The 14,637-nt window shown below is 38.9% G+C and overlaps 1 protein-coding gene across 1 annotated transcript in view; it reads left to right on the top strand.

Annotated features, from left to right (window-relative positions):
- Positions 1-3,101: 3,101 nt before the first annotated feature.
- Positions 3,102-14,637, top strand: part of LOC124645619 (myosin-VIIa) — a 53,159-nt gene continuing 41,623 nt past the window's right edge. The window contains exon 1 of the mRNA XM_047185419.1: positions 3,102-3,309. The gene's annotated coding sequence lies outside the window, so the exon portion shown is untranslated. The remainder of the gene's footprint in view (positions 3,310-14,637) is intronic.

Raw genomic sequence — 14,637 nt, forward strand, 5'->3', positions numbered from 1 at the left:
AAGTCTACACAAACAATTAATATTTATAATTTACGGACGAAATCCCATGTTTACTTTTATGTAATTTTAGAAATGTTATGTCCTGTTGCGTGGTATTACATATGTTTATTCACCCCTAAGAAACCAAAAAGTACTCAATTCATATTAAGTACCTACTACAAGCATCTCTTTCAGTCAGATCTTACAAGTTTAAACTTTTCCAGGAAACTGAGGAAAAACAACAACAATATACAGACGCGAATAAAATTATAGATAACAGTGACACTGGCAAAGCAAAGTGAATTACGACAGCCATGAATATTTATTGTAACAATTAATTTAAAGCAAGTCAATAACAAGCCATTGCAGTCGTAGTTGCAATCATGAATGAATCTGTGTCTATTACTTACACGTGAACTTGAACTTTATTAATAGCTCTGTTTCTTGTAGGATTGTTTACAATGTAAGAATGCCTTGAACACTAATAAATGGTAAATCATTAAATGTAATAATGTTACGTGTTGGAATGGCTGGAGGTTCACACGAGAAGTGCATAGGATTCAAAAGTCTGTCCAAAGGCGGGTGTGAAGTCTGTTGTCGGCAGGAACTTTATAACTGCATTTTGTAAATGCATCGTTTCGGGTCTGCACAAGTATCAAGAATTTTGCCAAGATTTTTGCAAGAAGCAAAATATTGTCCTTTTTAAAGTAGGTACCTACGCTTATCTCTGAATCTAATTTTGAAGGATATTTTAGGCGCCACTGACTTATGGCTAAAGGAAAAGTTATGAGGAAAATTGTTATTGCACAAAAAATACACCAATTCCGAAATCGACATCCGTCTTGAGCAAGCGTGTAAATCACAGCTCATGCCTTCTTTGTGTGCGATGAGATTCTTTTGTGAGAACATTTGCTCTGCTCTGGAATGGAATCTGTATAGGCCGATTATGAAGATATTCTCTATAATTTGTTAAACAGATACTTTGTGGGAATTATGCCGTTGCAAAGAGGGTACCACTGTCAAGCTCTGGTATTGTTACATTTAAGTTCAAGAGTTCATGTATCGACATATTGCCATGTAGGAACTCCCATAGACGAGTTATACTGCCAGATACGTGTTTCTTTTTCTTATCACCGTGGGAAGATTAAAAATCCAGGTGTTCGAAATAGTCAAATACAAACTTTCATTAATGATTTACAGCGATTTCTTCATCAAAAGTAAAATCCAAAGTAAAAATCAAAATAATGTCTAAAGTAAAAGTAACGGTCAAATTCGCTTTTGCCATTAGTTTTGCTGTCACTTTAGCCTTGAAAAAATGAATTTGACCGTTACTTTTACTTTAGACATTACTTTGACTTTTATGTTTGATGAAGAAACTGGCCGTTAATCATGAAGCAATACCAAGTGTTCGTAGTTAATTATCATTCAAAACGTTGATGATAATGTCCTTCTTTTATATCTGCGTCGTTGATTCGAGTTTTAGTGTCGTGTTTTATCAATTTTACATTAAAATATACTTTAATTATTTGTATTATACCTGTTTGGTGTCATAACGGCCGCCGGGCGGTCTGCTCTTGCTCTTGTCTTGTGTCTATGACGTAACTCGATTGTCGATTTTTTTTAAGGGGTCCTATTCAAAAGTTAAGTTTGACAGAAATCTCAGAATAGAAATAGAAATTAAATATTTAATTACTGTTTTATAGAGGGCATTGTAAACTTCTGTTTGAATTTTATTCTAATTTTCCTCGTCATCATATTCATTATTGAGCCTTGTGAACTACGTCTAATCTAAAAATGTGAAGTGCAAATTATTACGATACAATTTGGGTAATACCTGTGTAAGCTACGTATGGGTAATAAGAGGCTTGGTACGTAGTGTGACGTGGCAATTAACACTAGAACTTTGCACTGTATTACATATGTTATGTCGTATGGGTGGCTTTGCTATTTGACTATTTGGCAATTGACCGATGCTTCAAGTAATGAGGAATTATAGGTATCTGCTAAGGCTGGTAGGTTCTACATAGTAAAATTAAAGAGGGATGACAGAAGAGATTTAATTATCCATCACACCCTTGGGAAACGGCCCTCGCTCTCCATAATGCTGTGACCCTAAAAGTACAAGAAAGACTCGCGCAGATAATTTTTTAGCGAAAGCCAAGTGAAAATTGTCATTGAATGTTAAGATTTCCATAAAAAAACTCTCCATCTGTGTAACAATATTATTAGTGGAGTTCCCAGAGCTTCAAATGTTCAAAATTCTCTACGTTTCATAGTTTGACCAAATTTCGATAACATTTGGTATACAGAGATATAGGCTACTTTTTTCAGATTCGCATAACAATTTAATTATTTAATGATCACATTGCACAAATGCCACCTTAATTAAAAAAATGTCATTCTCATTAAAGATTTTCCGAGGTCAAACTCCTCGGACACTCCACTACATGTAAAAACATGAATGTAAGTTACCCGTGATACTAGATAATCCCAATTTTTTGCAGTTGTGTAAACAACACGTAAACCCCGGTTCGTCATCATCATCATACAAATAAAGCCTTAAGGCTTTTGTGTTAAGTGGCGCCATCTGACACTGCAGCGTGACACTACAAGAAAAAAGATCAAAGTCTAAAGAGTTTGAACTTTATAGCATTTTCTTTATTTTGATACAAAATTAAGGTAGAACATGCAATATTCGCCTATATTTACATTTTCTTACATAACGGCGATGAAAATCTTTTTATAGCTATTCTAATGAATCCTAACCAATGTCTTGTGACTTGTGCGTTAACTAACGTCAACTTAATGATTTCCACAGTCTCGAGTGGTTTTCTATAGATGGCAGCACTTTCTGTTGGTAAAGCAGATTAAGGCTTTTAGGCTTATCTTTATGGTGTTCTGCGTGTTCTACAAGTGTTTACAGTGCGAATCAGATATTTTATGACATATTTATGAATTAAGTTATATTTATGAGGTTTTACTACAAAAGTAAGTTGATAATTTGAATTAAAAGTGTAGCAAGGAGGTTGTATAAAACATGGCGGCGGTGCGCGTCGGTACAGCAGAGCGCCGGTCGGCGGGCCGTCGACGGGCGACACGCAAGCGCAACAGGTAGGTTAAGATTCACGGTCCGTCGCATTTGCTGGTCCTATGCGCACGACGCGGCCCTCGCATACAGCACACGAACCGCGACCGACGAAATGTGCGGGATCATCGGTGATCGGTGAAGTGATTCTAACATAGTGATAGTTATCAACAAGTGCTTGTGTCTGTGATATGACGAGGACCAGCTCCGGAGTTTGACCGAGCGCCACTCAGCGGATCTTAACGGTAAATTTAGTCAAACGTGACAATATGACCTGAGTGTTTACTAGTCAGGTGATGGTGCATAAATATGTATTCGATCTGTGAATATATTTGATGAACATTGATTAATAGAATTGAGCACAGTCGCACGCGCATTGTTCCACTTTGTACGCGAGAACTCGCTGGATTTCTTCCACGTAGCCCGTAGCGGTGTTTACACGTGAATTATGACACCTGTAGCGGATGAGTTGGTGTTGCCGACACTAACCATCTTATATTTAATAAGTTTTCTTCAAAGAAAGATTTGTTAGTTTAGGATCGTTAGCAGGTACACCATAGAATCGATTTTACCGTTGCAAAAGAAAGTAGGATTAACAAATATGTAGGTAAAATTATTTTCGCTGTCCAATCGATTATATCGCACGAGAATCTTATTGGATTATAATTGACACTTAAGTTATGACTCACATTAATTAGAAGTGGTTAATTGTCATTTTATGCGTTCAAGATACATTAATTAATGAACCGTGCGCATATGCGGGAGACTTGTGAAATTCCTCAAAGTCAGCGCAACCGTTAGCCGAGTTGCCTGCATCCCAAATGAAGCAAGTGGAACAGAATAGGTGATTTCGAACATAACATGCAATTTTAGCTATCAATTACATTGCGAGTTACGTTTTGATTCCAGTAACGAATATTACTGTCTAATGGTCGAGTAATAGATATATGCATTAGTCAGTTATCGTAATGAAAACCAACGCACAATTTTCGTTGTAAGTAAGTACCCACAATACGAAATGAAAATGAAACTTGTCGCATATCGTAGTCTTGCACTTTTTACGTGACGTGCTGTCGATAAACGCTCTCCTTGAGCAAACAATGGTGCATAAAGTTCCCATAGAAAGTTGTAAACAATATTGATCTCTAATATGCATTGATTGTCAGAAAACGGAGGCATAGCAACGATTTAGTTTCAAGTTAAACCATATAAACAACTAGGGCTTGCAATAAAGTTCTAACAAAAATATTGTGTTTTGGCAAAACTTGTTTTGTAAACGGTTATTGACCGTTTTATTTAAATCAAACTCTTCGGGGTCTGCTTACATCATATGGACAACTTATATCTTAATAGAAAACCACATTAAGTCGATTGGTTTTAAACGATCTGTTTTCTCTCTTGTCTGATAGATCTTCTGGTCAGTTCAAAACATCTACATCACAGTGGAAACGTTGAATAGTTCGTAAAATACCATATTCAAAAGGTCATGAGTCGAGTTGAATATTTCTTATTGATGCCATAAAATCTGTCAGAATTATGATCGTTAATGGATGATATTAAATTTGATTGACTAGCTATGTAGTCAGAAAACACTATGATAAGGAAAAATACGTTTTAAATCAAGTTTCAATACTGCGAATGAATGCTGATTGATTAATTATCCTTTTCAAATGGAATATTAACAGCAAAAGCTACTCTCTTCGATTTCTCTTACAACAGCTTTTCACGTAAGATGTCTTACGTAAAACTGCAAACTGCATTTGCATGTCTCAGATGTGAATTACTTATAAACAGTTAAGTTTTAGCACGTATGTGTTATGTACGTGACACAACTATTTATCTTGAATGTTTATTAATTTATAGAAAACTTTACACATTGCGAATTTGTCACGAAAAGTTTTCAAAGTGTGTGATTTTGCGATATATGTTAGAGTCTTTCAAAATGATCCCGCATAGGTTGGTAATTGTTGTTTATTATCGGGTAGGTTCAGATCTTCATAACTTGGTAAGTGAAAATCAAAGCCTTTAAAGGCTTTTACAAGAGGCGTCGAGGCATCGAAGTTTGGCTTCACATCTGAATAAAGAGGAGTGGGAGGGAATTGTCAGTTTAAAGTATTTTCCTCCATATCCAACAGGAGATATTAATGTGAAATAAGTATCCTTTTTTGTTGGGGTTGGTCGATGATAATATCGTTGTAAGCGATCTAAGAAGTGGTTGATATTTACGTTCTCCAGCCGAAAAGATAAGAAAAGTCTGTAAAAGAAATCTATAAAACCAGAACCAACATCAATTTGAAAACTCGACGACAAATTCATTAACACCTCGCTATTACGTGTCAAGATCAAATTGTTATTAAATTGCTTGGAGATCGTGACTCAAATTATTGAACAGGTCACTGTCATGTGACGTTTGTGTACTGCAACTACTGCAATATCATGTTAGATGGTAAAACTTTTGGGCACAGGCCTTTTCTCATACGGAGAGAGAAGGAATAAAGCGTTAATTCGTTACGATATACGCGAGACACAATTGATTTTCTATTGTTCAAGTAATCGTGTGTCTTTCCCAATTAGCTACAGCATTATTCCGGCAGAAAATAATGGAAGAGAGGGGCTAAATAGGTACCTATATCAAAAAGTACAAACACGATAGGTTTGAAATAAATTGCAAAGCTTGACCATAGTCTGCCATTTTTTTCCACATGGGTACAGGTAGTATAATAGTAACTCATGTAATCCATTTTCTCCGTATTTTATGTTCATGTTTTAGTCCGAAGAAATACAATAATGTAAGTACTTCAATATGTCCTGAATGTTATAATCGTGACATGAAGTCATACTTGTTTAACTAGCGATTAGTTTAATATCTTGACAGCCACTTCAGCTGTATTATGTCGATATCACTTCGAGTATGTAACTGTGTGATAAGAACTACTGAGAAATGATTCTACTGGTAGTAACACAAAATACTTGATTTTGTTCGATAGGTTTATTATGTTGTGAACCTTATAAATCGTTTTTAATGAGACATTGTTGCTATCTATATCAATTTGACCCAAATAGTGTCAGGTTTTGCCAGCACTTAGGTGCTTGGCTTACTTAGTTTGAATTCTTTTCCTGTACTTATGTTTTCGAGGATACAAATAAATTATCAAAATTGAAAAGGGATGTTTTAGAAGAATGGACTTAACCACATCAACCTGAACTAAATTAGCATTAGTTATTAAATCACGCCTTCCGCGTGTTCGCAAACAATGCCTGTAATTGTCAGTGATTTACTCCTTGAGGAAGGAAAGCAAATGCCTTGATATTTATGATTGATTTCCTGTATTCCAAAAACATTATAGTCGATTACTTGGAACAGGTTATAACTCTTGCAGCCTTAACATTTAATATGGCAGTGTAACGAAATACTTATACCTAAGTCTTTTGAACCCCTCAGAAATGAACTACTTTGGGGTGAAGATGTTAATAATTTTAGAAAATTTTAAGTTTTTACTTACGTTTTTACGTCACGTCTTACAAAAGACATCAACGACTTGGGCAATCTTAATTTCTCAATACATTTTATTTACAAGAAAAACGGTTTCCTTACGTGTGTGTGTAGGTACAAATAAATAATTGTATAATTTTTATTTTTCAATGTTCAAATATCTACTACTAGAAAATTATGTTTCGAGTTAATGATAGGATTTGTTATTATTTCTAATTTTATAGCGATTGGTATCTACCTATTTCACTTTTTCATAGAAATAGATCTATTTTTGGTAAACATTTATAATATTTAACGTTTATATATTTAAAGTTTATTATGATAATTAACAGTTTCAGATACTGAAGTAAATAAAATGTATTTTAAAATGTTCATAATATTTTATCACTTAAATTATCTTTAATTGTCTGTTTTTACATAGAGCCCAATAAAATCTTAATTAAATACGGTTTAGTTGTTATAAATTATATACTTTATGCATTGTGATATAATTGGCCATATAAGAATAAAATAATATTTCGAAATATAATAATTTTTCACGGACAAAAAAATACGTGAATTACGAACAAAAAAGTTTTTATTTACACAAATGCAGGTTTCAATGCCCTTTACAAAAAAATAAATGATGTACGATAACAAGCCTTATCCCTCATACATAAGGTTGATATTTCTGTAACGATAATACAGTTCTATACATGCTGCACTTACAGTATGACAGGTAAAATTAAAAGTTGCAAAAATTAAATTTATGTTCGAACCTATCACGATCGCATTTAACAACGGACAACGACTATTTTCTTTTACGAACGTAGCTATAAATTTCAGTGTACACGATAATAATCTTTGTCATCTGAGCAATAAAGTTCAAAATCGCACCTGCTTGTGTAATTATGTCTGGTTGAACTTAGCATTTCGGTTAGAGCGCCGAGCCCGTGACCGACACTGAACTTGGTCGCATTTAAAATTGAAATGGTTTTTTATCATTTATACACACATCAAAAGTGTCTAGGGATCAACATATATTTTTGCAATAACTTTTCTCCTGATTGATATTAATTAAAATTTTCTTTAAGGATTCATCAAATAAAGTGTTTTCGTTTGTCACAGTAACGATAAACCAAGTCACCTTTGCACTAATAAAGAAATTTGCCATTTTCCTAATAAAGGGATTTTTGACATTTGAAACACTAACACAAAAGTTCGAAAAAAAAGACTGAAATAACAGTTTTCTTTAAAAGTTTATTGGGTAACTTAAACAATTAATAATCCGTGTTTCTACCGCGAACACTAACAACACAAGAACATCGGTTTGGCATACTCAAAATGAGTTCATCCAAATCACGATGTGGAATGGCCGCCCATGTTCGTTGCAACAACAAAAAAAGGTCTTCTTGCGACTGGATACCCTCCATATTCGGCAGAGCTCTTCTCTGTAGCATATCCCATGCATGCTCAATCGGGTTCAAGTCTGGCGACTGAGCAGGCCAGGGCAGGACATTGATGTTAGCTGCCGCGAGAGTCTGTCTTACAACTCTTGCGGTGTGCGGTCGTGCATTATCATGCATTAACTGAAATAAGGGACCGATTTGCACTTGTAGAGGAACGATGACGTCTGATACAATCGTCTCAGCATAAATTTGAGCGTTGAGGTTGCTTCTGATCCAAATCAACTCAGTTCTTCCGCCGATCCAAATACCCGCCCATACCATGATGGTTCCACCACTATAAGGATGGACTTCCTGGCAGGATTTTAATCGCTGTTGGCGTCCAGGGGTTCTCCAGTGTCGTATACGTCTTGTATCCGGTCTCATACCAAAACGAGACTCATCAGAAAAGCACACGAAACGCCATTGTTCTTCTGCCCAATTTCTGTGTTCAAGAGCCCATTGATATCGAATCCTACGATTGTGCATTGCTATAGGTGGTACCCGTAGCGGTCTTCGGGAATGAAGGTTCACTTCATGCAAGCGGTTTCTGACTGTTTGGTCGCTAATTAAGTTCCCTGAAGAGTGATGAAGCCTCACGGCTAACATCATGGCGGTTATTGTTGGAGCTCTTCGAGTTAAGATTTGAATGTATCGGTCTTGTCTCCGTGTGGTGCAGCGATACCGTCCTCCATGGCGCTCAGCTACGGTACCAGTGCTTCGGTAACGTGTCCAAAGTCGACTGATAACACTCTGACTTGTATTCAGAGCTAAAGCCACAGTACGTTGCCGGGAACCAGCTTCTATCATTCCCACGGCTCTGAGCATTTCTTCCCTGCTTAAATGACGTCGCCGCTCCATAATAACGTTGGTTTTAATCAGTAGTAGGGAAACAGTAGCACTAATAATGTCTTCAATGCGTTGTATGTGTTTATAGGGAAAATATTGACAGCTGATTTTCATCTTTTACTCGAATTTGATTCACAGTTCCTGATTCAAATTATGAAATGCACCAAAAAGGATCCATATAAATTTATAAAATCATAAATTTATTACAAAGCCACATCTCAATCTCAAGAAATCCGCATAAAAATGCTTGATCCCTAGACACTTTTGATGTGTGTATAATTTCTTGGTAGTTTTGAAATATTCTTTTCTTGTACGAGATATTATTGGAGAAGTCAAATACTTAATCTACATTAAAATTTATTTTATTTCCAAAGTAATTATAAATCACATTAAGTTCCACAAAAGGCTTTCAGTCAGCTTCCAATACTTTTACTTTACCAGTCCATTATTGCCGTAAAAGCTGCCTGTGTACCTGTTATAAAAAACCTTCCAAAGATTTCTACTTACGGCAAATTAATCCCTTAAAAGGGGGAGCTCTGTACATGGCAACTTTCCGAATCCCTTTAGACTTGCCGCCTACAACTTTCTCCTCTTTCGACTTAGCCTTCGCACATACTACAGACTAAACAGTCGGCCGACTGTTGGCCCAGAGCATCTTAGAAAATGAAGAATTCAGTTAAAGTTTTTAGACGGTTTGATGCCGGAAAAATACCTGATCATTGTTACGTGTGTACCTACTCCCATTCATGTTCATACTGATTCACGAGCCCAAACCAACTACCAGCCCACTAAAAGTTTGCAGTAGCACACTCTTAATTTGCTATATACAAGTGGCTAATAATTCTTAGATTTTATTATAATAGTAGTTTTGAGATAAATATCGGAACGTATGAGCGTTCTGACAGATGAATGGAGGAGAGCGGACAAGGCTGCTTCGCGTTTGATTGATTCCTGTATTGTCAATGATAAGAATAAGATGAAGTCTTATTATGGCTTTGTATCTAATGTATCAAGTTATAAATAACCCGGTTAATAGTTAGTAGTATAGGACCTTAATTCAAAACTGTTGAAAAGCGTGCCCGCTAGCTGTTCTCGGCGTTTCCACCTGCGTCCCGAGGGAAACACTTTCCACTCTTCCACGAAAAGTATAGCCCTTTCTCAGGGTCTAAGCTTTTTGTGTCCCAAATTTCATTTAAGTTGGTTCAATAGAAAGTGTAAAAGACACACCTGGAGAAGTGGAGACAGAGTTACTTACTTTCGTTTATAGTATTAATTCAAGATTTATCCAAAACTTAGGTCTTAAATGACGTTGCAAAGTATTTGTATGTTAGATTTAATTACAGAAGAAGGATGTAAGGATGTACAATTTAACAGGTATGAAATAACTGCACGTTAGAACATCCTCTTGTAACTGGTTGTAGCAACGAGTTCTATGCAGCTATGATGTAATAAGGAAATCTTGCATTACTGATAATGATATAATGATAACTTTATTTTGCCTTCAAACAAACTTGACATGAAGTCGAGTAGCTTTACAATCTCTACAAGAACAAATGTTAAATGAATTTTAAGTAGATGTATAACAATAGTAACAATCTGTCCCGAAAGTTTATTGCCAATCAGGATGGTAAAGTGATGGCATATGTCAAAAGCCAGCCTTTAGTTACCAGTTCCTAAATTGAATTTTAAAAAGGCTTTAGAAAGTCCTAAAATATTATTTAAAAGTCCACATCGTCGAAGTCCACAGGAAACAGTAGCCGTACCTGCAGGAATGTTATTTGGAAATGTCCTAATTCACAAACAGGGGACGAAACGCGGCTGGCATCCTAATATGTACAGTTTTTGTTTATGTTGTGTCGACTTTCACTGGAACACGGCAGGACGAGTTGTTTTGTCAACCGCTCCGTCTCGACGTGACTTGGATTAGGAGTTTGCATTTATTCAGTTTGTGTTGTCCAGTGTCCAGTGAAATGCTTTCTTATATATTGGACGTCGTTTTTTGGGACAAGTTTTTGTTTCTATGGTTCTTTTAGCTGTATGATTATTTTCTGAACTTGATATATTTTTATGGAATAATAGATAGTTCAGGCTCTTCTAAAAATTTTTGTATCACTGCCATGATCGCCTGATAATCATCAGTATTTAATAACTGCCTAAATCTCCTCAACACAATTACCAACGATATTCCAAGACCCTTGAGTACCTATAGATAGTACAATTTTAATATTATTATTGTGTAATACGAAGTCACAAGGATGCCACACAAGTGCTGCTGCTCAATAACTTACCTAATGCTGTAATCGATAAGCTGATTCTCATGTCGCGCATTCACAGACCGGTTTGCAACAGGAATACTATAATCTCTATTACCTAGAAATACCCAGGTACTGCATTATTGGAGGCATATGTATGTGGACCTAAAGATGTTTTATTTCCAACTGATCCTGAGACTGAATGAGATGCCATCGCCTATGTTCTCATCTGGCCCCATAAAGTAGCAATAAAAACATCCCACAAGATATATGGCAAAATAATGGCTATTAAGCCATTTATTGCATTCACAGCCTATAACAGGATCACATCTATCTTCCAGAGCTACAGGATGAAAAATATTTATAGGATAATAACTTAGTCAACAGGATGCTCCGCAAGACATAAATAAACAATACATATTGATCTTATCCTTAAGAGGGATGAGCAAACAATTTAGCTTCACGGCTTCGAAACGAGTTTCTGCAGACTTCGCGTCCACAGTTATATGAAAGATTGCAAGTCTTGCTCCATATTTGTGACAAAATATCTCCTTTTACGAGTATACGAATGTTCTGCAAGTGATGTTGAACAGTGACTTTCGTGAAGCGATAATTAGCTCGCATCGTCTGGATATGATCCACCAATTTAAAAAGACCTTCACTTTCAGCACGAGTCATTCCCCTGTGGTTACAACAGTTATTGGAAGGGTTATACCTGGCTGGTCATATCTGACGGTCTACAGTCACATTGTTGTTGACTCAAGCAATAGGCATGATGACAGTAATCAAAAATCATTAAAATAATATATGTAGCGCGGGGTTTTTGAAAGCCATACGTCTAATGCTCCTGCTCCACCTGCGTCTTAACGCGTAAAATTTTGGCGTTACGCAGATGTGGCCAACGTTTTAATGGCATTTTATACAAATGGCATTATTAATAGCATTAAACGTTAAGCGATAACTCGGGTGTCGGTTTTTTGGACACATCAAAGGGTTTTAGTGCGTAGCTTAGAGCGCTAAGTGATGTTGGCTACATTAATGCCATCTCATTGCGCGCATGCAAGGACGAGTGTAGATACTTTGTTTAAGCGGTAACTGCATTTTACGAGCACGATAATGGAATGGTCAAATGAGAAAGCTTTAGTTTTTAGAATTATTTTGTGTGCCTAAGTTTAACCTCTTTAATGTGTGTTAACGCGTTACTTCATGAGGGATTAACTCTTGCGGCATTGTAACCTAAGTGTAGCCAACACGCATTTTTAATGCAATAAGTAACGTGTAGTTGGCCATTGACATTAACGTTAACGCTAACGCAGGTGGAGCAGGAGCATAACGGAACGCGGCCGCATCCCCGCGCCCGCTACTACCGCGACACCCGCGACCCTCACCCCGCCGGTCCCGCGCAGCCCGTGACGCGCAAGAGAGCCACCCGACCACCCGACCGCCGTGTGATTCGGACGCGAGATTTGATTTTTCCTCCGCGGTGCTCCGCGTTGAGTTTTTATTGTAAATTCTGATTAAGTTACTTTTGGTTATACCTATTGTTGTAAACTTGTGTTTTGTTTATTACACGAACTATATTTCTAACAACGTGTTTGGACTTGTAACAAACCCTGTGTTATAATGGCGCCCTACTCGTGGCACGAACTTACCTACTGACTGAGTGAGTAACACGTGCAAGCTGTGAACATTGTGTGATTTGTGCGAACTGTTGAAGTGTGCAACCACGCGTTATCCTATCCAAAATGCCGTTAACGAGGCAGGAAGCACTCCGGCAGCGAAGACGTGATGACGACGCCACGCTCACGGAAGACGAGGACAGCGTCGTGGAGCTTGGTCGCGGGGACGCCGCGAGATCCAGCAGCACGGCACCGACAGCGCCGCACCCCACAATGCAGCCCACAGATCAATTTTTATCCACGCTAATCGAGGCGATTACGCGTGCGCAGATGGAGGCGAACAAAAGCCTCATCACAGCATTGACGTCCACCGGCGAGTTTAGGACATCCACTCCCATCGGGGCCTCTCTTCAACCGAACGCGTGCAGCGGCGACACCGGCGCGAGCAACGGGGGTGCCGCGGCCGCGAGCAGCGGCGACGCAGGCGCGAGCCGCGCCGACACGAGCGCGAGCCGCGCCGACGCCGGCACGAGCGGAGCCTCCGCCGCCGGCATCAACTTCGCCAAGTGCACGGCGAGGTTTACCGGAGCCTCCAAGGACGCCGAGGTCCTGGAGGCGTTCCTGGATTCCGTGCAGATATATAAAGAATGCACGGCCATCAGCGACGCTCACGCCCTTCGAGGTCTTCCTATGTTGTTGGAGGGCGAGGCAGCGGTGTGGTGGCGCGGCGTGAAGGCGTCGGTGAGCACATGGTCCGACGCGCTCGCGCGCCTGCGCGATACCTACGGCGTGGCGCAGCCCGCGGATCAGGTACTTCGCGAGATCTACGCCGCCGAGCAACGTGACGACGAACGTGTTGATTCTTTCATATGCAAAGTGCGTGCATTAATCGCAAAGCTACCATATAAGCTAGACGAACAATTGCAAATAGATATGTGTTACGGTCTACTACATAGACGTGTAATTAAGCGTGTACCCCGCGATAGTATAGTAAGCTTAGATAAGTTATTGTATAACGCCAGAATCGCGGAGGAAAGTTATTTTAAATTTAAGAAAAATCAAAACAAACATTCGTTATCTAAGATACCTACCGATAACACGGGGACCGAGTCCGAGACCGCGACACGCAACCATAATAATAAGACGAGATCGCGTTGTAGGCATTGTCGTTCTTTCGGGCATCTTAGTGATGATTGTCGTCACCGCGATAAGATGACTGGTGATAAGGCGTCAGGTGCGGGGCCGAGTAGCGGACCGCCCTTCGCGAGTAGGTTGCGGTGTTACGGCTGTGGTAAGCCGGACGTCGTGAAGTCCCGATGTGACGTATGTAATAATAAAAGTACAAAGCCGGTCGAAGCGTCGTTTAATAATTTTAGTGATAACGATTCGAGTTACGTACGCATCAATAACGTCACATCACGGGAATTATACCCGATGGTAGATATAAATGTTATGGGCCGTCACGGCGTGGCCGTGGTGGATACGGGTGCAACACATAGTCTTGCGAGCCCTTTATTATACCGAGTTTTAGTTGACTCCGGAGTAAGTTTTAGCGACACGAAAAGGTATGTTCACCTTGCTGACGGAACACAAGGGTGGAGGCACCTGTTATCGGCCGAGGTAAGTATTGTCATTGAAGGTCGTAAAATCGTTTGCCCGATGTTAGTGTTGCCAGGGGCAAACACCAAGACATTACTAGGGGTCGATTTTTTGACCCGGGCGGGAATAATAATTGACGTCGCCCGCCGCGTCTGGACATTCGCGGATGATCCCGGTGTCGTTTACAATTTTGTTTACTCGTATGTTCTTAGTGCAAGCGATGCGGATACACAGCGGTCCGCCTCGTCTGACACGGGGCTGATGTACGCCGCGCCTTCGGAGTTGACGCTGCGCCCGGATGAAGGTTGTAAGTTAACCCCCGAGCAGCGACGTTCGC

Source organism: Helicoverpa zea, chromosome 3, assembly GCF_022581195.2.
Source record: "Helicoverpa zea isolate HzStark_Cry1AcR chromosome 3, ilHelZeax1.1, whole genome shotgun sequence".
In the NCBI taxonomy this organism is placed as follows: Eukaryota; Metazoa; Arthropoda; class Insecta; order Lepidoptera; family Noctuidae; genus Helicoverpa; species Helicoverpa zea.